Source organism: Barbatula barbatula (assembly GCF_947034865.1).
Source record: "Barbatula barbatula genome assembly, chromosome: 1".
Taxonomy (NCBI): domain Eukaryota; kingdom Metazoa; phylum Chordata; class Actinopteri; order Cypriniformes; family Nemacheilidae; genus Barbatula; species Barbatula barbatula.
In genome coordinates, this window is record NC_136766.1 from 25,419,542 (window position 1) to 25,442,659 (window position 23,118).

At 38.6% G+C, this 23,118-nt stretch overlaps 1 protein-coding gene across 1 annotated transcript in view; it reads right to left on the reverse strand.

Annotated features, from left to right (window-relative positions):
* Positions 1 to 23,118, reverse strand: part of fgf11a (fibroblast growth factor 11a) — a gene marked incomplete at both ends in the record, with an annotated part of 48,790 nt that overhangs the window by 19,531 nt on the left and 6,141 nt on the right. The gene's annotated exons all lie outside the window — the stretch shown is intronic.

The following is a 23,118-nucleotide window of genomic DNA, read 5'->3' on the forward strand; positions in this document are numbered from 1 at the left end:
ACACAACGCGGTCATGTCGATATGCCTCATTCAACATTAGAAAGGTTTGACCCTATCTCACTGAGCATGCGGCACAACTCCTTGTGCAGGCCCTGGTAATCTCAAGGTTGGACTACTGCAATGCTCTCCTTGCTGGTCTTCCTGCAAAGGCTATCAAACAACTCCAGCCGGTTCAGAATGCAGCAGCACGCCTCGTCTTCCAACAGCCCAAAAGGGCTCATGTGACACCCCTTTTCATCTCTCTCCACTGGCTACCGGTTTAAGCCCATATCAGATTCAAGTCACTGATGCTTGCCTACAGGACTATCACTGGATCCGCACCGGCATACTTTCACACCCTCCTACACTCCTAAACCCCATCAAGAACCCTGCGTTCAGCAAATGAACAGCGTTTTGTATTGCATTCTTAAGAGGGCAGTAAATCGCTTTCCCGCTCATTCTCCTGAACAACTCCTTCTTGGTGGAACATTCTTCCTAACTTATTGCTCTTGTATGACATATCGCTTTATTGCTCCCTATCTCTGTAAGTCGCTATGGATAAAAGCGTCTTCTAAATGACTAAATGTAAATGTGTACTCCACCCAAAAAATTATGTCATGAATTACTTCTCCCCATGTATACCTGTATACCATCCTTTGTTCTGTTGAACACAATGAAAGATTGGATTAATGTTAGCAACTGACAGTTCTGGGACATCATTGACTACCATACAGGACAAATTAAAATGGTGGTCAAAGGTGCCCTAAAACGGTTTGCTTTCCTAATTTCTTCAGAATATAAAATTTTGTGATCCACAGAAGAAAACAATGGCAGTACTATGTCAACGATGAGTTAATCATTCAGTGGTATTACTATTTAATAACTTAGCTTTAATGTAACATACAGTGACAAATTAGCTTTTTGCTATTGAATGTGAACAGAATGATAAAAGATACAAATATATAGAGACTATAAAAGCGAGGAGGGAGGAAACACAACAAATAAGCTATAAAAGTTAGTAAGGGATGTTCTAGACTAGGGAAAAACTCTGTAATATAGCACCACTGTGACACTTGTAACGAAATCGGAAGGTCAATGCAATATTAAAAGTATGAAATATCACTATGCTTAACCACGTATATTAAAACCACTAAATGTTCATAAAACCCATATGATGGTCAGGAGGCTCTAACACACCTAAATGTGAAGAATGATTTCAGTAATATTAGACATTATTACACTCTCTGGAATACTTTATCCTGATCAGTTGCAATATTCTGAGGCCCGTTACTACTAAAACTATAACACACCGTTCATCCAGGTACTGCGGGTCATCTTAATTACTTCTTATATTTTTAATGTATCATTCTGCTGTCTGTTTTTCATTTCAACTTAAAGAAAACGTGCTTGAATATTTCAAATCAATATTTAGTATTTTGTTATATATATGTGGAAGGTAACAATGTAATGAGCAGGAAAATGTACAAATCTGGTGATACAAGACATGATCCCCTGGGTTTATTTTGTCATAACCACCGACAGGATGTACATAATACCTTACATTTAATTTAAATATAACAAAAATTACTTAAATATTGAAATGTGTGTGTTGTGTAACAATAATTTCCAATAAAGCCCTGCAAAAAAAACATCAGTTTTTGTGAGACTGATTTTAAGTGCAGACACAGGCTGCACATGAAATATTTAGGAATCCCATAAAAAACACAGACCACAGGTAAAGTGTCTATTGTCCTGGTAGCTGAGTCAGCATTCACTGAAGCATTTGACTAGGTTGCTGTATTAGACCTTCCCCCCTCACTTTCTGTTGAGATTTCTTTATATAAAATATATTATATGGGTAGTCCCATAGACTGTATAAAATTTGAGCATCATTTTTGTCACGCTGACAGCAGTAAATTACTTTTTTTAGTTAATGGAATTTTTTGTAATTTTACGGCGAGATTGTGCATCACTTCTGGCAGTGGCTGCATCCCTTCTAGTCACAACACTGTTTTGATGCTTAAAGTGGGCGGAGCCAACCGTCTCCATTTTAGCAGCGCGTCAATCCTGGATAATCGAAAATGGGCAAGGAGGCGGTGAGACCAAAATATTTTGTACCAGGCTGTAAACATGTTTTCTTTCTGCTTTAATGATCGCCATTTTAACATGGAAAAGTTTCTGCTCTTTTTTGGAGACAGTCCCTAGTGGCCAGTCAATTAATTGCAGTTTAAGTCACTTCCGTGTTGGGTTCACAAGAGAGAACGGAAGGTTGCCGCTTAGGTAATCCCTAAATGCTTCAAATTATACTGAATTTAAAAAGGTGCACCTCAGTAACATTTTTATTATACTGCCAGTATTTACTACAGTTTGTAGTGTAGGGTTAATAGTGTTCCAAATTCTGCAGTCTCCTATATGGTCTATCGGTTAGAATTCCTGGTTTAGATAAATGAAAAATAAAACACTAACCCTCTCTCTTCTCTCAACAGGTAGCGGTCTAGCTTTTGTTGAAACTTTGTATTAGCACCTATCATACTATTTCTCTTTTATGACATATCGCTTATTGCTCCCTGAATTATTTGTAAGTCGTTTTGGATAAAAGCGTCTGCTAAATGACTGAATGTAACATTTAACCTTAAACTGTAAAACATCAACATAAATTGACATGATCTTATATATATAGTCTCTAATGTACGATATATGAGAATTTTTTTTTCACACATTCATGTTTTCACACGAGTCTCTTTTTGTCTCTCCACATCCCTCTGTGTAAATCACTGCAGAAATAGTTGGTCTCTCTCAGTCTTTCTCTCTCCAGGCCTCTATTTGCCAATGTCCATTGATCAGTTCTGAAGGTGAAGCCCTGAGGGGCTAAACTACAGTTTTAATATTCAGCTACATGGCACACTGTCTGGCTGCCACCACCACTGTCCCCACAGACAAATCACTGCTCTCAGAAGCAGAGACGATGCATGTGCGTGCTTCTGCATTAAAGCATCATGACACACAAAATTTGTTTAGATGTTAACAGAGTTGGTTGTGTTGCACATCATAGAAAACAATGTTAGCAACTGTTAGTTTTTACTGTAGAGAAAACTAGTAAATTTCATGCTTTTTTGTTTGATTTTGTGCCTTTCGGATTTAAAATCCTCATCTGGTCAACGTCACAGGTTGTTTTTCTCATAATTATTCATGAGACTGTGTTTTCTTTTCCAATGAGAAAACATTTCTCCTAATTATTTATGACGGCACCTGGTGTGTTTCCATAGACATATATATATTACAGACGCCTCATTGTCGGCCGGATTGTACATCAACACCGCCGCCATATTGGTGAGGGCAAAAGCCAACGACACAGACATAAAAGTGAATGGTGGAGCTGCAGTTTTCTGGATAAAAACACGTTAGAAAAACACCAATTTTCATTTCTCAACTAATCTAAATACTTTTCTATTTACGGGGAGTACAGAAACGTTTTGGCTCTATTTAAAGATGGTTTTAGACTTGAAAATTTATTTATTACCATACTTTTGTGTAAACATCGCTAGTGTGAAATAATTTTAAGGTATTTTAAACGCACATGATCTGAATACATGCGTCTTAACTATATGACTACACTGCTATTTCATACTTTAATATAGTGTTATTTGTTTTTAGATTTTACTATATTAAATAAATCATCTTTTACTGCTGTAACATATTTTATCTTTGAAAAAGCCATTTCCAATGTGAGAGAGTGATAGGGATTTCCCTCAGAGAGAGGCGTTCATTATATTTCATTTAGTGTTTTCGGTAATATCGCTGTGGCTTAAAAGTAGGATTAGTGTAATAACAAATATATATGTTAAGATATGGAATCAGATCACATTCTGCCCTGCCTTGCCCACTCTTATTCTCACAGCCTTCACGGCCAGTTAAGCTGCATTTTTCAAAACGACAGTGAGGTAGACTGTAGCTGAAACGGAGGTGTCATGATGCTTTAAAGGTCCCACACAAAGCACTACAGTAGCAAAGACTATGCAAATAAAAATTTTCACAGATTAAACGATGTATTCCGCTGTGATAAGGCACATTTCTCTCCTCTGACTCAGTTGATTTGGGTGCTGTAGTAAATTCCCCACAGATTCGTCTCTGTCTACCTCTTTTGTATCGCTGGCATGACACGCTTTGAAAGCCACACACAGAGCGGCAGAGATGCACAAGCCCTTTATGTCTTCTGTCTGCACGGCATAACCATAAAACGCCTCTTGGACAGAGGGTCTGAAGGGCACTTCTGATGGGTGATATTGATGTTCGTTTGAGTGTGTGCGCAGGGATGCCAGTGTGGCAAGAGTCCAGCCTTCAACGAAAGTTACACAGGCACACTGGCCCACGGGGGACATCACCTGGTTTAGATCTCCTTCTCTCTCTCTCTCTCAGTCTATCTCTCTCTTTAGGTATTTCACTCTCACTCTTTGCCTGTCTCTCTTTCTTTCTCTCGCGCTATCTCTCCTATAAGCCCCGTCAGAGTGAGTTATGTGGTTTTGCATCTCTCTGAATAACAACATACATCAACCAATCAGCTGGAGATAGAGTCGTTACGTTCCCGAGGGGGAGAAAAAATGTTACAGAAAGAGGGCGAGAGCGCAGTGGACAAAAGTTACGACATGGTTATTTTATTGAACGACATTCACAGTCTAAATAAAGGAGGAAGACTCTCATACTTCACACAAACCATCGATCGATTCAAGCACAACAGATCTTAACAGAAGTTTACTTTCCACTGCCATTTGTCATTCTGAGAATGGAAGGAAAGAGAGACAGATTAAAGAGAGTATTACTCAGTGGGAGACTTTTTTGTAGCTGCTCGCACGGCAGTATCAATATCAAGGGCATGGGTTCGATTCCAAAGAAGGCATTTAGTGAAAAATATAAAAGTATAAGTTGCGCAGTAGGGCGCTTTGACTAAAATCATCTGTTAAATGTATAAATGTTCCCTGCAAATAGCTTTGATTCCCATTGCCCTGACAATACATTTTTTGCTTAGCTTCAATGCTTTGCTGGTTTGCTGTCATTTCAAATATTATAACTATCCTTTAATAACGGTCCATTTGCAAAGCCTGTGTTGCATTTTCACAAAATTACAAAACAATTCACCATTGGGCACTGCACAAACTGCTAGATTGAGCTTGTTTAAAACTCAAAAAAGCTACTCTTTCGTAAAGTTGGGGGCCTTCAAAATGATATTCAGAGCCAGAAAAGGAACAAGAATTGATTATTTTATGTTTATTATTATGTTATTATTTATTTGGCTCCACATAGTTTATTTAATTATTTTTATATTGTGTAAAGAGGATGTTCACCCAAAAATCTACTTTGTGTGGACTTTTACGCACCCACACGATGTTAATATGAAGATGCATATTATCCTGTGTCTTGTCAGTGTATGGCAAGTGTTCATGAGAGCACTTCTTCATCTTCTTCTTGGACAAGAGCACTTTGACGACTGCGTATTAGGTTTGTGTGCCGAACGTCGCATGAGGCTTGCCCCTATTGGAAGCCAGCGCTTTGACTCACAACCCGGAAGCGCAACTCTGTGTTTACATGCAGACGCACTCCGCAAAATGTCTGATGATTTTGATATTAAGGAAGACTTGCACTCTTTTGCCCAACCGTACTTACATCGTTTTGCGCACATACCTAATATGCATGCTTCAAAGTGCTCTCATCCAAGAAGAAGACAAAAAGAAGTGCTGTCATGAACGCGGAGAATATATGGATTAAAGTTGGTATTTTGGTTTGTTTTTCGCACATAAAGAACAAAGAAACAACTCGAAGGTGAGTAAATGATGACAGAATTTAAATTTTTGGATGAAGTATCCCATTAACCAGTGTCTGTTGGTAGCTAGTAATTTAACAATACATTTTATATTTAATTTATATTTGTATTAACTTTTATTGCATATTAATTGTATGAAATGACGTTAAAATTCAACAGTTATTGATTCTTTGCGGAGTTCTACCAGATGTTAAGATAGGGCCACACAACGTTTGTTATTGTTGTTGTTGCTGAAACTTTCTATACACACTGTTTTTTCACACACTCAATTCATCATTGATCCACGCATCATTGATCCACGCCATCACTGTGCCATTTACTGACACTGGATTTTTTGTATCTCCTGATCAATTCTACTGATGACCAATCCGTAAACATATAATAAATTATTATTCAGCCCACCCAACAAGACCACGAGAACATTAATCAGATCATTCAAGCTTGTAACTGTAATTTGGCCTTGTCTCTTGTGAATTGTAACAACCTTATTACAGTAAAAACTTGCAGTTGCCTTTTTTTGCAGAAATATACACGTCAAGCTTAATATTGTCTCTGCCGAGCTAACAGGAGCATGAAGGTACAAGCGCGCACTTCATATTCAGGGGACGTTTTCAGCTAAAGTGCATAAAATTACAGTGGATGCGCCCTGCGGCCTAATGTGACTGTGAGTAATGAAGGTGGGAGGGGCCGTGGTGTACAAATCTGTAATGACAATATTTAGTTGGACAATCAATCATTTGCCTTGGGAACGGCTTTCACAATTCTCATCAGACAATTGCCCTACACGTCAGAACAACTTCTCCCACTCACTGCAAACCTAACGCGTGGGACTTTAAATCAATGATAATATACCAAAGAGGCACTGTGTCTGACCAGTTTGTGTTTTGATGTATTAGGTCTTATAAATGAAAGCTGTCCGTCTGTCCATCTATCAGCTATTTATGAAATCATCAAGACTTAAGATTTGCCTATGAATAACATATTAGAATCAATTATTTAAAAAATATATAAACAGGTTTATAAATCGAATTGAAGTCATGGGTCATACATGTTTATTTCTAATAACGTGCATTTCAGCAAACTACATCTTAAAAAACACAAATGTATAAGAAATGTCACGGAAATTACCCCCACACACATTGAGATCAGAACTGAAAGGAAAGTGCAGTTTGGGATTAATTAAAGTAAGACTAAGGGACCCTTTTCTCTGTAAAGTTTAATGATTTGTGTCTAAATGAGCAGGGAAATGTCTGAGGCTGGCCGATAGCAGGACAGAGAAAATGCAGTGAAGAGTGAAGGGGAAGAGATGGAAGAAAATACAGCTCGCAGCGGCAGCACACAGAGTCAGAATGAAAAAATGAGATGAAAGAAAAGATGAAACACCGAAAGTTAGAATAAAGGACACTTTTGGCTATGAAAGGTTTATTTGCAAGTGAACCCATCTTACATCCAAAGAAATCTGAAATGTAATCGGCTAATGAAATCATTGTTTGTTAGAGTGCATTTAAAGTGCATATTTGGTACACTTTTGCAAATAATAGCGTGCCTAGATTATTTCTGACAACAAGCAAAAGAAACTGAGAAGAACTGTTACTAGGCTAAACCTGCCTCTCCAATATTTTGAATTTAGACTGCGATACCAAGCTCAACTGCTAGATGTATCATTAAATGCGACAAAGTTGCATGATCCATTAAACAAATCGTTTATTTAATAAAATGAACATACAACAAAATTCAACAAATCGTTTATTTAACACAACTATTATGGAAAACAATAATAATATAAAATAATATAAATAAAATAAATTAGACACCGATAAAAAAACATAGACCGGAAGTTATCTTCCGTCACTGCTCTGCACATATATTTCGCTTATATTTAACACACCTGACTCAAATAATCAGCGGATTAGGTGAGAGCTCTACAAACTAAACTGAAGGCGCAGTCACACTAAACTTTATACTCCATTTACAGTACTTCCATTCATATGCACATGAAAGCAACTTCTGCGGAAAATGGTTACGTTTTGCTGCATTCCAAAGTTTGAGTTTGGTTAACTCTGACCTGCAAATTCACGAGTTCACCTGCGCAGATAACAGCAATGTTATGGGGATAATAATGATAGAGCGTGGGCATGAAGGTTTTGCGTTTTTGGCGTGCTCCGAGCTCGCCGGATCTGTCCCAACCCAGCCGAGTGCTTAGATTTGAGACTGAGAGCGACCCTTTTGAGCGGCTGTGGTTGCTGCGACTATGCGGAAGGAGTTACTGGAAAAGTGGTCTGCTGGGATGTTGGAGCAGGACGGCTTTTTGGTGCTTTTGGAACCAGAAGCTTGTGGCTTTGGTGTGAGGTTTCCTGAAGTGAAGGTAGGCTAGGAGGGTTTGGAACGGTTGAATCTGTGACTGGAGGTAGAAAATATAGACGAAATGGCCACTCCAGGTTTGGTCCATCTTGCTTTGCTTAATGGAGTATTGCATTGTTTCTGAATCGAGTACTGATAGGTCAGCTATGGTTGGATGGACTAGGGGGTTGAAGGTGGATGTGGTGGAGATTTCCGAGCATTTTAGGAAACCGAAGATGAACATGGCATTGAGTGTGCGGGCGACATGCGTGGAGTAATATCCTTTGTGGAGGGTAGAGATGCATTTGGTGAGTATTTCCAGGGTTAGGGGTTGCCTGCCGTCTGGACGGCGGGCTCGGTTCTCTGGATGCCCTTGATGATCATGGAAGTTGTGGAGCTGCCTATGGCTGAGGATGGAGAGTTGAATATGAGTTTATGGAAGAATTGGACTCCGCTCAGGTAACCTTTAACCGAGCTGGCCTGGAGGTTTTTTGAAGTATTGAGGAAGGAGATGAAGGAGGTGATGGTGAGGAGAGATAAATTGGGGAAGGGAATGTTGAATTTCTGGTGAAAGGACCTGAAGCTTTTCAATGCGGTAAGGTATGACTGGAGGGTCCGGGGGGAAATACGGTAAAATACGGCCGATTAGGCTGTACGAGGGGAGAATAATCGAAGCCGGGGTCGAAGCCTTTCAAGAGATGTGTATGTGATAGCTGGCAACCATGCGTGTGTGTGATAGCTGGCAACCATTGTGACAGAGAGATAGATGAAAAGTGTTGATAGAGAGATGGTCTGGTGGAGGACTTGCGTCAATGCCACTTGACCCAAAGCTCTCTCTGGCTACAAATAGTCCCAACCATGCATTAGTTAATAACCATTACTGCTGTACACACAACTCACACTTGACACCAAGTCTGCTGCATGCGTGACACCAAGTCTGCTGCATGCGACAACTTTCATCTTTCTTTTCTAGTGTTAGATAATCATACTGTATTATTTTTACACATGCCCATTCAAGTAGATTTTAATAGCAAATTAGCTGTATCTTTATGTTTTATGATTAGGATTTATGCCAGGTAGACACTGCACAAAGTTGTCACTAATCTTCTTTGGGTACCATTTAGTTGCTGTTGTGCACACATAACACGATGGACCGGCAACAGGCGGTCACAAATGACATAAAATGTATGACATTAAACTCAAAAGGACATTCCTTACTATTCCTCATATATTCTCCAAATCGTATTTTGCTTTCTAAAAGTACAAATTTTGTTTTGAGGTTAAGGGTATGGTAAATTGAATATAATTGACATAGTGGTCCTTAGTACTAATATAACTAATAAAATGATCTGCATGGACTGTATGTGAGTTTCTTTACTAGACGAGTCTTGCTGTATTCTGTCATGTTGCCTTGTTATAACCTCAGACACAAAGTCCAGAGACACAGTAGAGTTTACCTGAAAAGAACAACAGTTGCTCCTGACACTGTCATCCTGCTTTATTAACCTCACCGAGAGTCACAAAAAAGAGTGAGGGAGATAAAAAAGAGAGAAAGAGAAGCGATTAGCCTATGAGGTGTGTGTGTGTGTTTTCTTTCTCCTCCTAGGTTCAACAGCCTCTCTTCTTTTCTGTTCTCTGGCCTCTGAAACTGCTGAGCTGGCTCTTTTCTCGCTCTGTCCTTCTGCCTCCTTCTCGCCCATGTTCCTTTGCTCTCTCTCAGCCAGTCAGAGTCACGGCAGTGGGACATGAACACAATGCTAATCAGGTGTTCTTATGCCTCTCTGCCACTCGCTGTGATGTCAGAAGTCATAAAAGCAGCCGGGCTGCGCCTTTGCTCATCCCTTCACTTTAATTTACTGAATCCCTCATTCAGAAGCGATATTAGGTGACTGGGATGTTTTCCTTCTGTTCAGGACATAAACGCAAAATATGAGTCTTGAAGGTCCATTATATTTAGGAGGATCTACTGACACAAAAATACAATATAATATACAAAACTATGTCTTCAGAGGTGTTCAAAGATCTTACATAATGAAGCATAATGTTTTTATTACATTAGAATGTTGTTTCTACCCTAAACAGACAAACTGCTCTACAGAGCGCGATTCTTAAATACTTTATCTCCTTCCGCAAAATAGCGAAAACGCCACAACATCTCAACCCTGTGTCAGCTGCCATCATGCTCCGAAAGGAAGGGGCAAGGGTGGAGTGAGCCGTGGGTTACAATTTGCAACCTCACCACTAGACGCCGCTAAAATCTCCACATTGCTCCTTTAAGTTTGACATTTTCTGAAGAAGTTTGAGTTAGTAAGCTCTACTTCTCTAATGAACAAGCGCATAAATTGATTTTGACATACTAAATTAGAACTTGCTCAACACATGCTGGGTAGGCAGCCGGAGATGTCAGAATGCAGCGACATCAAAACATGCAGTCTGCTTTAATGTGGTAACAAAAGAGAGTTCCCTTCACTTGTAATGAACATCCAATAATGGAAAAGAACCCTAAAGCACAAAAATTGCATTTAATGTTGAAGGAAAATCTGCAAATGCAGAAACAAACCGGGATGACAAAAAATTGCATTTATAGCATACTAGTTTATATATTTTAGGAATTAGTGTATATGTATATATGGAAAAATATGTTTATATATATATATATATATATATTATTGTTATTATTATATTTTTGAAAACATATAATAAAGAAATAAGTACCAATTTTTTATATAATAAAAATATAGCACAAGCACTTGGCATTTTATTATTTTAAAAATTGCATATTTTTGTTTCATAAGAGTTGTGAAAATTATATATAGTTATAATATAATATATAATTCAAATAATAAAAAAGCATGCACAGATACATACCTCACTAACAGAAAAGCATACTATATAATAAAAAAGGAAAGTATGCAGTTTTGTTGTTGTAATATCATGTTCAGTTTATTCTGTTTTCTTTTACTTTCATTGCTGTCTTGGAGTTTCTCCGTGTCCTTCAACTCTTCTACATGCTAAAGGCCCTCTCTCTCTTTCAGTCTGCTTGTCCTTATCTCCAGCAGGTTATCTCCTCATCTTGACCCTTTCTCTTTCTTTTTCTTCTTTATTATCTCTCTTTATCTCATCCTCTCACTGTAGGTCAGTCTGTAATCATATCTTCTAAACCAACAGCCTTCAGTCTAATCTCATGTCGATATTTTTTAATTAATCTTATTTGTTACTTATTGTTTCCGTCTACTGGGCGCTTGTGGCAGTCTCAGAACACAACACATCTCGTGTCTCTCCTGGCCTGTTTGTTTGGCTGTAATTGATTATTAAGACAGAAAAGAAAAAAGAAAGATGAAAACACATATTTTCACTCTTTTGTTCATTACTGATACAAATAATATGTGTGTGCTTGATATATTTACAGAACAGTGAAAGAATATTGAATTGAATCATTTATGAATCTGTTGGAGTTATCACTTAGTTATCCCACGAAGGCGTGATAACACCGCGCTGCATTTATTCACACTACTTGTACTCATTTAGACATGATGAGAACACACCCTGCGGAGACTGCACACACACACACGTGCAGAGGCTTCCCCCTGTGCCCCCACTCCCATCTTTCTCGCTCTTATTCACACTCTCCTCAAAGGAAATTCATTCATTGCTGCCACCTTTGCATCGATTCACTGCAGTAATGCAGAATCTGGGATGCCAGTTATTTCTCAAATAAATCTCTTCAGACCGCAGAAGGAAAAGGGATTTCCTTAAGTCTATAGAAAGCCCTGAGCAGCCTTGAGGGGATCTGGAAACCCCCTTTGAAACTGTCTGGCAGCCTTTCAAAGGCTCGTTCCTGACTACATGTAATGATAAAAAGGGTTATCAATGGAAAATTGCAGTCTTGAAAGTCTGGACAAAAACACAACTAATTCAGAATCAGAATCAGAACAAGCTTTATTGCCAGGTGTACTTAAACACACAAGGAATTTGTCTTGGTTACAGAAGCTTCCAGTACACAAGTAAGGTTACAAGACAAGTAACAATCAACAAAGGCACCGAAAGTACAGAATAAAAATAAAAGTTAAGCACACAAAGGTGAAAGTGCAGTGTGACAGAAGAGCACCTTACTCGATCCCCATGGGTTTGGTAAGTATGGGTAAAAAGTGCTTTTTTACTGAAAGGAAAGACAAAGAGAAGCACTCATATTTTAAACTGACTTTTTACATTGGTAAGATAATCTAAATAATATGTAAAAGCAAATGTGTCTTTATTCCCGTGCCAATATCTTGCAACCGCTATGCTAACCCTCCATATGCACACACAAATACATCCTTCACTTCCTCCCTTTACTCGACATTTATATGGCAAATCGCAGCTTAAGAACGTGTTAGGAACAATGACAGGGTGACCTGCTGTTAAAAAAAGGCATTTATATTTCAGGTGACATGTTTACCTATAACCGCTGACCTTGAAAGAAGCTAATGGAGAATTAGAGGACACAAGCAGATGGCAAGCTGTAAGCGAGAAAACCGTTTCGGTCACTACCAACAGTTCAATAATTGGCCAACATGGGCTAATGTAAATGTATATCTTGACACCTTTTTTACCATTTTTGAAAGTATAGAATAAACACTGTAAAGCAACCCCACCAAATGATTTCAATTTTTTATATATTCTCTTTTTGGAACTAACAGCAATTTTGTAGCCGGCCATGTACGTTATGATTACCTTTAAAACCAAATAGAAGCATTGCCCAACCTGTGTTGAAATGACATGCAGTTGGCGGTCCAATAATGAAATAAGTGAGTATATACTGTAATTATTTTTATATCGTCAAAAGCAGTCAAGTGATTGTGAATGTTCTGTCACCTTATACTTTTAAACAGGGCTGGACTCGGACAAAAAAAGGGCCATGGCATTTTTACTCAGACCGGCCCACCACAATGGGTCGGACACAACCAACCAGTACACCATCCTTGCGGTCCCTGTAGATATGCATATCTACTGTTCCATTCCCCCAAAAACCTACAAAGCTGAGAACTAAGTGCCATGGACCAGTGTACCAGTGCAAGTGGACCAGTGTACTCACTCTCTCTTGACTGATTCCCTGGTGATAGACCTATACCTACTTGTGGTGTGATTCGCCCAAATTGAGCGTTAGTAAGGGAAGCCAAACTATCCAGTAGTGGGATGAGACAGCGGGGTATTACAGAGCTCGCGTTGCGCTGACATGTCATCTGCGCGATTCAATTTCCTATCGCCAACCGATGGGCAGCGTGGCACCAACCAATCCGCTGCACTGACCAATTAAAACATATACAATGTTCATTTGGCGCCACTCATTTACATTTTACCCATAAACCTCTGCTATTATTAACATAAATAGTTGAGGTAAAATGGCTAGGCGCAAAACGTACTACAATAATAAAATAAATTACCTGAACATGTAAACTGTCCTATATAATTTCCAGGAGGTTGGCGTGCTCCTCAAGACTACGACATTGGAAGTCATTGAAGTTTCTGCTTTGTACAGGTCTTTCCGTAGCCTCTATAGTGTAGAGTCTATACATATGTGCAGTTCTTCAAAGTATCGATGCAAAACACTACCGTTTACTTGTACACTATTAAAGATAATAATAAAAAAAATTATGCATTTCATCCTGATTTCCTTTGTCTTCTGTAGGGAAAAACTGATAGGCTTGTGTAAATGTAAACAAATGTAAATGTTTTTAAGGAATGAGGGGTTTCTTTATTGTACATTTGAGTGTACGGTTTGCGCTGTTTAAATAACGTGTGCGCTGACAAGGAGGCGGCTGGCTGGGCGATTGAATCGCGCAGATGACATGTCAGCGCGGCGCAAGCTCTGTAATACCCGCTGTCTCGTCCCTCTTTTGGATTATTTGGCTTCCCATAGTTCGCGCGAGTTGAAAAATCTGAACTTTGGTAAAAACTCACGCCGCGTTTACGAACCAGGAGCTTGCTCTAGTAGGGACGTGATTATGACATAGCGAACGGAGGCAGGAATCCGAAACAACAATGAAGGACTGCGCCTCTGAAGGATTTGATGGACCCAGACATGGCGCCGAACGAGTCTACGTCGTTCTTCAGCCTTCCATAGCACATAATGCGCAGCTGTCCGCCATTTCGCAATTAGACGGGCGCCGCCTGACAGAAGCCCCTCCATGACGCGAATTGAAGCGAGTAAAAGCAAAATGTTCAAGCGTCCAACTAAACGCTAATAGCACGATTTACTGCGTTTGGTGTGAACACTCTATAAGACACTGACTGCATCTGACACGAGAAACTGGGGGGTGGAGTCTGTTAAGAGATGATTGGGCCTGCCCAGTGTCAGTATGGAAAATGAACCAATGGGCCGCTGTCCCTGCTTTATGGGCCGGTCGTTGGCCGATTAAAAAAATATAATATTATATTATATCGGCCCCCAAGTGCGTCGGCCCACCGGGCATTTGCCCGGTATGCCAGATTACCAGTCCAGCACTGCTTTTAAATCTGGCTCATAAATAATAATATGTCCACCACGCTTTATAAATCGTTCCCATGCATGCCTTTTTCTCTGTCAGCGTGATATTTTTCTAAGACAATGTCACAGCAAGAACATAATTCTTAAGTCCTTGTACGCGCTGTAGGTGCCACTGAGAAATGACTTACACATCTGACACACTATCGCTTACCATAACACTCTATAACTTTTCCACGAAAAGTGTGAGATAAATCTTCGAAAACTATGAGTCAGTAAATTCAAATTGCCACCAGGCGTCAAAAATCGACCACATTACTGAATAGTGATGCGTGCAAAGCGTTAATTGGATTTTAATTGTTAGCGTAATAAAAAGAGAAAACTGTAACACTCTTGGAAAATGTACTCTTGCATATTCATCTATGCAGAAACCACATGAGATTAAAGTGGTTAGCAGATGCTGAGTGTGCACAGACACACACAGACAGACTTCTGGATGTTCCATTCATTAATAGATCCATTAAAAGTATTTTAATTACACTTTGTTCTCCCACAGAGACACTGGTCCTGGCCGGGCCATGTCTTCCCCTGTCTCTCTGTCGTCCTCCTATAACACTTTCTGCTGACTATGGATTCCCTGGAAGTGCAGAGTGGCCACGCCCATCAGCAGACACATCGCAATGCAATTAGATGAAATCCAGCCTCTGTGAACAAGTTTCTAAGTGGATTCTGAATTATAAGTGAATGTATGTTGAGTCAGCATAAACACAACTCAGGGGTCCTAGCACACATACTGATGCCTTCATTTTAAGAAAAAGAGAGTCAGAAATCAGATTAATGACAGGTAAGCGTGTTTAGAGACAGATAGAGAGAGACAGAGAGAGAGAGAGACTTAACCTAATGAAGCTGCAATCTGCCAACTAACTTTCCAGACATTGCTGGAAAGATGAAGTGAGAACAATACAGCCAGGGACAAAAGGGAAGCATTTAGGAGTCATGGGAATTTTATGAATGCTTTAAACCGTTGGCAGGATGTAAATCAAAATTAGATTAAATTATTCACAAAGGATTTTAATTAAACAAAAAGAAAAAGCAGTAAATACTCAATGACACACACAACAATACAACTTTTTAAAACCAACCAAAAATGAAAATGAAAAAGAAAGAGTTATTTCAGGTGTTGGCACTCTCTTTCTAATGACACAGACAGGTATTCCAGTCCAAAACCACACTAAAAATCTGGCATTCTGAATCTGGAAATAAAGTAAATGTTTCAAGATTTTTAGGAAGTTACAAAGAACCCATATGACAAAAGAGGATTTTTCTATTCAATGCTCCATGCCAGCTCTAATAAAAAAAGGATAAGAAATACAAGGAAACATTGGAATTCACTGCAGCAAGTAATTTCTAAAAAATGTAAGTGAAATTATTATGTTGATAATATGATTTGTAAATATTATTGTAATAATTGTATTACATAGCTTTCCTGTAGCTCAATGGTAAGAGCATGGTGCTAACAACGCCAAGGTCGTGGGTTTGATCCCAGGGGATTGCACATACTTCGCAACAAATGTAAAGGATAATGCTATGTATTTCTGCCAAATGCGTAATTGTAATGTACATTACGAAAATGCATAATTTGTCCCATTCAAATGTTAATAAATGAAAACACATAATCTTTGTCAGATCAACACCTAAATCTAAACTGAAACCACTTCTACACGTGAACATACTGGATCATGTGAATCCTGGCAGTTACAGCAGTTAAAATGGTTTATATATAGAAATGATGGTTTCTATAACAAGCTAATACAGTAATACATAACATGGTAATACAGTAACAGCGCAAAATCAGTATTTAGTAATGCATTTATTTATGCAGCAATAGCTAATGCATGTCATGAATTATTATTGTATCATGAGCAAAAAAATGACGTAATATCACATGTAAAGATGAACTACAGTACTACAGTACAAATTAATTCGGCTCACAACATGCCATTGAATCATTAAAGGTTCCCTGGAGTAAAGTCAGATCGGGTAAATGTTTTTTAGGGATATTTCACCACAGAATAAAAATTCTGTCATTAATTATTCAACCTCATGTTGGACAAGCATAATAACTTTGTCCATCTTTAGAACAGAAATTAAGATATTTTTGATGAAATCCACTAGCTTTCTGAGCCCCAATAGACAGCAACACAACTACCAGCGTTTTATTTAGCGATTTTCCCTCTTGTCTCCAATACGCATTCATGAGAGCATAATGTGCATGATGCTATTATTATAATACTAGCTAATATACTGGAGCAGCTAAATAGCTGTCAATTTAATAAATAATAAAGTAAAATAAATATGCAAATGAACAAACTTTCCCTGAATACACAAAATGTGATTAATTTTACCAATATAAGAGTGATCTGGGTTCAAAGTAAATGCATGCTAATATTATTTAGTACTCTCCTGAATAAGTGTGATCGTAGTTTCTTGATTTAAAAAACTGTGTAACTGTGACAGTATTCATAAACTTTGAAAAAAATGTTTTCCTTGAAGGCCGCCATTTTTTTGCGTCAAAATCAAATGGTTGCAACTTAAACCTGTTCTCTTTCGCAACTGCGAAGCCCACAAGTTTTCCATATATAACAGTAAAATATGACACGTAAAACATAAGATCAGAGATATAAACACACAGGGACAGTAGGTAGTGGTCTGACCTCTTGACACAAGCCAGCCATAAAAGAAGAACGCATTCAGTAGCAGTAAGCGTCTGTTCTAGGTAAGCGTGCATTTTAGCTTTAAACTACCACCTTTAAGACATTTAAGACTATTTAAGACATCAGCATCCACCATAATCGTATACTTTATACATTATGAGAATATAATGATAAACACAATTATAAGATGCTTGCGGTTTGGTTATTTGTTCTCTATTACCACACACGTGAATATTAGCCCCCGTCAGCAAATGACCGAGGGAGAGAAGACAATAACTTTAGGCTATACTGATGTTGATAAATGAACATAAAAAGTCAAAATCTGGATAAAATGCATTATATAATGGCTAAAACATAGTGTATATAATAAATTCGAAATTATTTTGATTATTAATATGCATGTTTGTATTGTTTCTGACAAACAATATTAAAATGAATGAAAATACTCAAAATAGCGTCTTTTTTCCTTTCGTTCTTATTTTAGCATTATATATATATATATATATATATATATATATATATATATATTATCCTACAGAACCTTATATTTACTGAAGAATTGATAAGTGTGTCTGTGTTAAGTTTGGCTGCCTAGCTGTGCATGCAAGCATTTTACGTCATCGAAAAAGAACACGGTGGCCTCCTTAGGATAATATGAGTATTACATTTAGGTTTTTTTAAGCATTCAAAATATTTTATGTGTTTCCAACGACAAATGCTAGTAGTTTAAGGCTGTTACAATGCATTAAGCCATATATCTCTCTATACAATGGGTTCCCTTTAAGTAATTTTTAGGTAATTGTGACATTTTGTCTTTTTGTTTATAACTCATAATTCTGACTTATTTTCTTAGAATTGTGGACTATAATGTCTAATTGGCGAAAACTGTAAAACTGATGTTGTTTAAAATAATAAGCAGAGTAAAACCAAGTCCTCTGTTTGGTGATCCCTTTGTGTACTGTACCTTTTTAGTATTCCAAAATATTCGAAAGTACTTTGATTTAGTTACAATACGAAATACGTTACAGATCACTATTTAAAGCATATGTTTTGTATTCTGTAGTGAAATACATGTGAAAAGTGACCTTCCCAGCCCTACTAATAGGTCTACTTTTTTAAGTCTCTCTGTTAGAAACTCTTTATAGATTTAACAACGATGTAAATTAGTATTTGGACTGACCCAAAGATAATAGAAATATAACAAGATGTGCCACTGACTATGAGTGGGAATGGAATGCTACACTCAATGGTCACTCTAGCAAAGGAAGTCCTGCCTTCCAGTAAAAAAATCCAATCTTCAATCAATAAAGACGATGATGATTCTCTGGGTCAGGACTCTACCAGTGTGCATGCACAGTAGCAAAAAAGTGTTTTTACTGCTATTTCAGGAAACAAAAGTTATGGTACAGTTTATGTCAGATTTATTTGCTGGTCAGAAATATCCTATTTAATTGTGATTTTTGTCAGCAACTTCAGAAAAATCTGTCTTTCTCCATTCAGGTAGACAGGAATACTAGTATACAGGTCACTGAAATAGCTGCTTGGAGGTGGCACGAGTGTCATGACTTGGCACAACCTCAAGCGAGTTCCCACTTCAGCAACACGTAAGTCTGGTAATCAACTAGATCTTATCTACACATGCTAATGCACCACTCATCACTCTCAGGTCACCCCGCTAAACACGTCGAATAATTTCCTCATCACTCTTGATCTCGACCTAACTTCTCCAGACACTACACACGCTTCAGCACTGATACCATTCTGGCGCTACCTACAAACACTCTCTCCCACCCAATTATCTTCTGCAGCCACGCTCCCTCACTCTAAACAGCTCTCTCTGTTGGATACTCAGGTCTGCTGAGAGAATGTAGTGCAAATCTAAAGTCTCTATCAGTCTCTTCTTTCTCTTATAATGTCTCCTCTGCGAAAACTCAGTACTACCACTCTAAAATCAACAACTTGCCTGACTCTCGTACTATCTATAAACGTTCTTTGCTCTTCTTTGCCTGCCTGCCCCCTCACCGCCATCGGACTTAACAGCTGATGATTTTGCGTCTTTCTTCGTAAATAAAAACGACCACTGGCAGTCAGTTTTCTATTTGCCGCCGCCTCTTGAACACGCCCAAACCCCCGACACATGCCCACTCCCTTCATTCTCTATATTATCTGAAGATGACGTTTTCAAGGTCATGTTTTCTAACCACCCAACTAACTGCCCGCTAGATCCCAGCCCTACCCATCTCCTACAGGCCAAACCTTCCAGCGGTTGCCCCTGCTCTGACTTACATTATCAACTCGTCTCTAACCACTGGTACATTACCCACAGTCTTCAAAGAGGCCCATGTTACTGAAGAAACCCACTTTAAATCCTGCACTGTTAGATAACTACAGTCCGGTATCTCTCCTCCCTTTTTTCACATTGTATTTAACCAGCTCTCCTACTTTCTCACGCGGAATAACCTCCTGGACATCAACCAGTCTGATTTCAAGATCGGTCATTCCACAGAGACTGCACTGCTGTCAGTCATTGAAGCCCTGACACTGGCAAGAGCAGCCTCTAAATCATCTGTACTAACCCTACTGGATCTATCTGCTGCCTTTGACACCGTTAACCACCACATCCTCCTGTTGATCCTCAAGGCAATGGGTGTCTCTGGAATGGTGCTACAATGGTTCAAGTATTGCCACTCAGGTATGTCATTTAGAATATCCTGGAGAGGTGATGTCTCTGAGTCCCAACATCTTAGAAGGTTGCATCAGGGCTCAGTGTTTGGACCGTTGCTCTTTTCCATACACACAACATCCTTAGGTCCTGTCATTCGGAAACATGGCTTATTCTATCACCGATATGCTAAATCACTCTCACGTACCTTCTCTGGATCTGTTCCACATTTTTAGAATGATCTGCCCACTGCTACAAGATCTGCAGATTCTGTAGCCATTTTTAAGAATCGGATGAAAACACATCTCTTCCATCTGACCGATCAGTTCTGGCTTCTATTTCTTCTCTACTCTTTCTATATATATATATATATATATATATATATATATATATATATATATATATAAGCTAAGCTTAGCTTTTTATACTGTGCTAGGCCATATGAGACCAGTATTACTGCACTTTTGCTTTTTGTTGTCCTTAAGTTGGTCCAATTGCTTCTATTGTTTACCTCATTTGTAATTCGCTTTGGATAAAAGCGTCTGCTAAATGACTAAATATAAATGTTCATGGAAATAGACTTTGATCAACCTACTTCAACCTACTTTGGTCAGCTGTGGCCTAATGGTTAGAGCGTGTGTCTTGTGATCAGAAGGTTGCCGGTTCTAATCTCAGTGCCCAGCAGGTCATGACTGAAAGGGCCCTTGAGCAAGGCACCATTATCAAACCTTCAACCTCATATGTGTTCTGCCTGGAAGAGTGGAAGCACACATGGCTCTGCGTAATGTCACAAACAAAAAAGCAAGTTTATTTTTAACAATGTCCCTGATCACGCAAAACGCTGGTCCAACCTTAAAAGTTTGCACAGCACATTAAAGCACAGAGTGCTTTGTGAGAGGCTGTTGTTTAAAGAAGGGTAAGTGCCCACAATATTGGACCCAAGAGCAAACATAAGCCTGTGAGTAAGCATCCTCGTTTTAAATGTGAAGGGGGAATTCACACAGTTTTAAAGAACAGTATAAAAAATCCATTTTATTCTGAGGGTTGGTGGAAACTTAACACTGCTTTTAGAGAAAAAAGGCATGAGCCATTCACATTTTTCATTCAACTTTAAGTCACAAGTATTATTAAGTGAGAAATACTTTCATCATTTAAAAATGATTAACAGATTCATATTTACTGCAGGCTGTATCTATAAATTCTAAAAGGTATTAACCCCAAGAGTCTTCAGCAGAGGCGGATACAGAATGTAGATGATAGGTGGGTCTGTAAAATTGCGGGTGGGCTGGAGTAATTCGCATTACCCTTTCAAACGGAGTAATGTTTAAGAAAAATGTATGGACCGGTGTTCTGTCCCATTGTGGCGTCAAATGCAATTCACTAAACTTCGCTCAACAAATGAAACGGCATCACTGTGCAGCTGATTTATCACGGACCCACGGCTTTGCGGTGTATGGCTTTCCATGTATGCGTCAAAAGTCAGCGCAACTTTGTGCGGTTTGTTACAGGCCTGTCGGAGGCGATTCCAATTTCTATAAACGTCTCTTGTGAAAGTAAACTCGTTGTCTGCCTCAGGAAAATGTCTGCATGCTTTACAAAATATGGCATCTTTTGTATTGCTATATTTAATCTATTTAATAAATAATGGATACATTTCTTGGCTCTGACTGGGTGGGCCTAGCTCCGCCCATGGTCTACAGTAATGGCAATGGCTGCTTATTTCCCCTGAGATCAATACACACGTCTTGTCTTTATATGTGACTGTGCATGGAAGGTTAGTTCATATCTATGCTGTATTCTCCATGCATTCCTCTTATTTCAAGAAAGATATCTTTAAATGTTTTCCTGGAGAAAAAATAAAGACCTCATGACCTATCTGTCAGCATAACTTTCACCCTAAACCTAAACTTTCTGCATTTTTACACTTTCAATTAAACATTATTTAGATTGCTTAATAGGGATAGTTCATCCTAAAAATGGCTGTCATCATTTACATACCCTCTTGTCATTTGAAACCTGTATGACTTTCTTTATTCTGCAGAGCCCAGTGTGGTAACCGAACAATTGAGTTACCCATTGACTTCTAATGTATGGTCACAAAGCCAATGCAAGTTAAAGGGTACCACCGTCATTTGGTCACCAACTAAAAAGTCACACAGCTTTGAAATGAAGAGAGTGTGATGAGTAATTTTTAGGTGAACTATCCCTTTAATGTATTTTAATAATTGTCCCATGTTTCTATTTGTACTTTTAATCCATTTTATGGAAAAACATTTGAAACTGAGTTGATTCTTAAATAAAATGCAACTAAGATCTCTGGGAGGATCTGAGGAAGCAAAAAGTCTATCTGATTAAATTGATATCGACAAGGACACGCACGACGATTGAACGATTGAGACATACTCACATATGCAACTCCAGTTACCCTATTTGAGTGTGTGCCTTCTGCGTGTGTACGTACGATAAAAATAATTATTTCCCGCTCGCGAACACACCTGTTATTGAACCTTTAGAGTGAGATGTGTACGTAAGAATTTTTCAAAGAAGCACAGTCAAAAACACATCAGAGACAGAGATTAACAGCCCAGCAGGTGTGAACTCTCTCTGCTGTGATCAACAATTGAATTCCCTGCAAGTGTTTTTGTGCGTGAGCATGTGTGTCTTTGTTTCTACGCTCGTATATTTGATCCAGGAGGGGATTTAACTCGGGACTCAGTAGCTACACAACCTAACACCTCACTGGAACACAAGGACATTGCTGTTTAAGGACACTGTGCTCTAAATGTATGAGTTGTGTCTGTGTGTGTTAAAGTTATAGTTCACCAAAAAAAGAAAATGCTGTCATCATTTACTCACCCTCTTGTCATTTCAAATCTGTATGACTTTTTTCTTCTGCAGAACACAAAAGAAAGAATTTTTAAAGGGGATTCTGGGCTTTTGGGAAGGTGCTAAGCAGGTTTTGTTCATGTGCATAAATCTAGGTATTCGAGTTAAGGCCGGTCAATATAACAAGCATCATTAAGGAAGTTGTTTACATTACAGTATGTGCGAGGAATCAACCATCCGTAGTCCTAATTCACTTTATCTGCACCTCTGAGATTTAGAAAAACATCATTAAAGTAAAAAACTATCTGATAGCCATGAG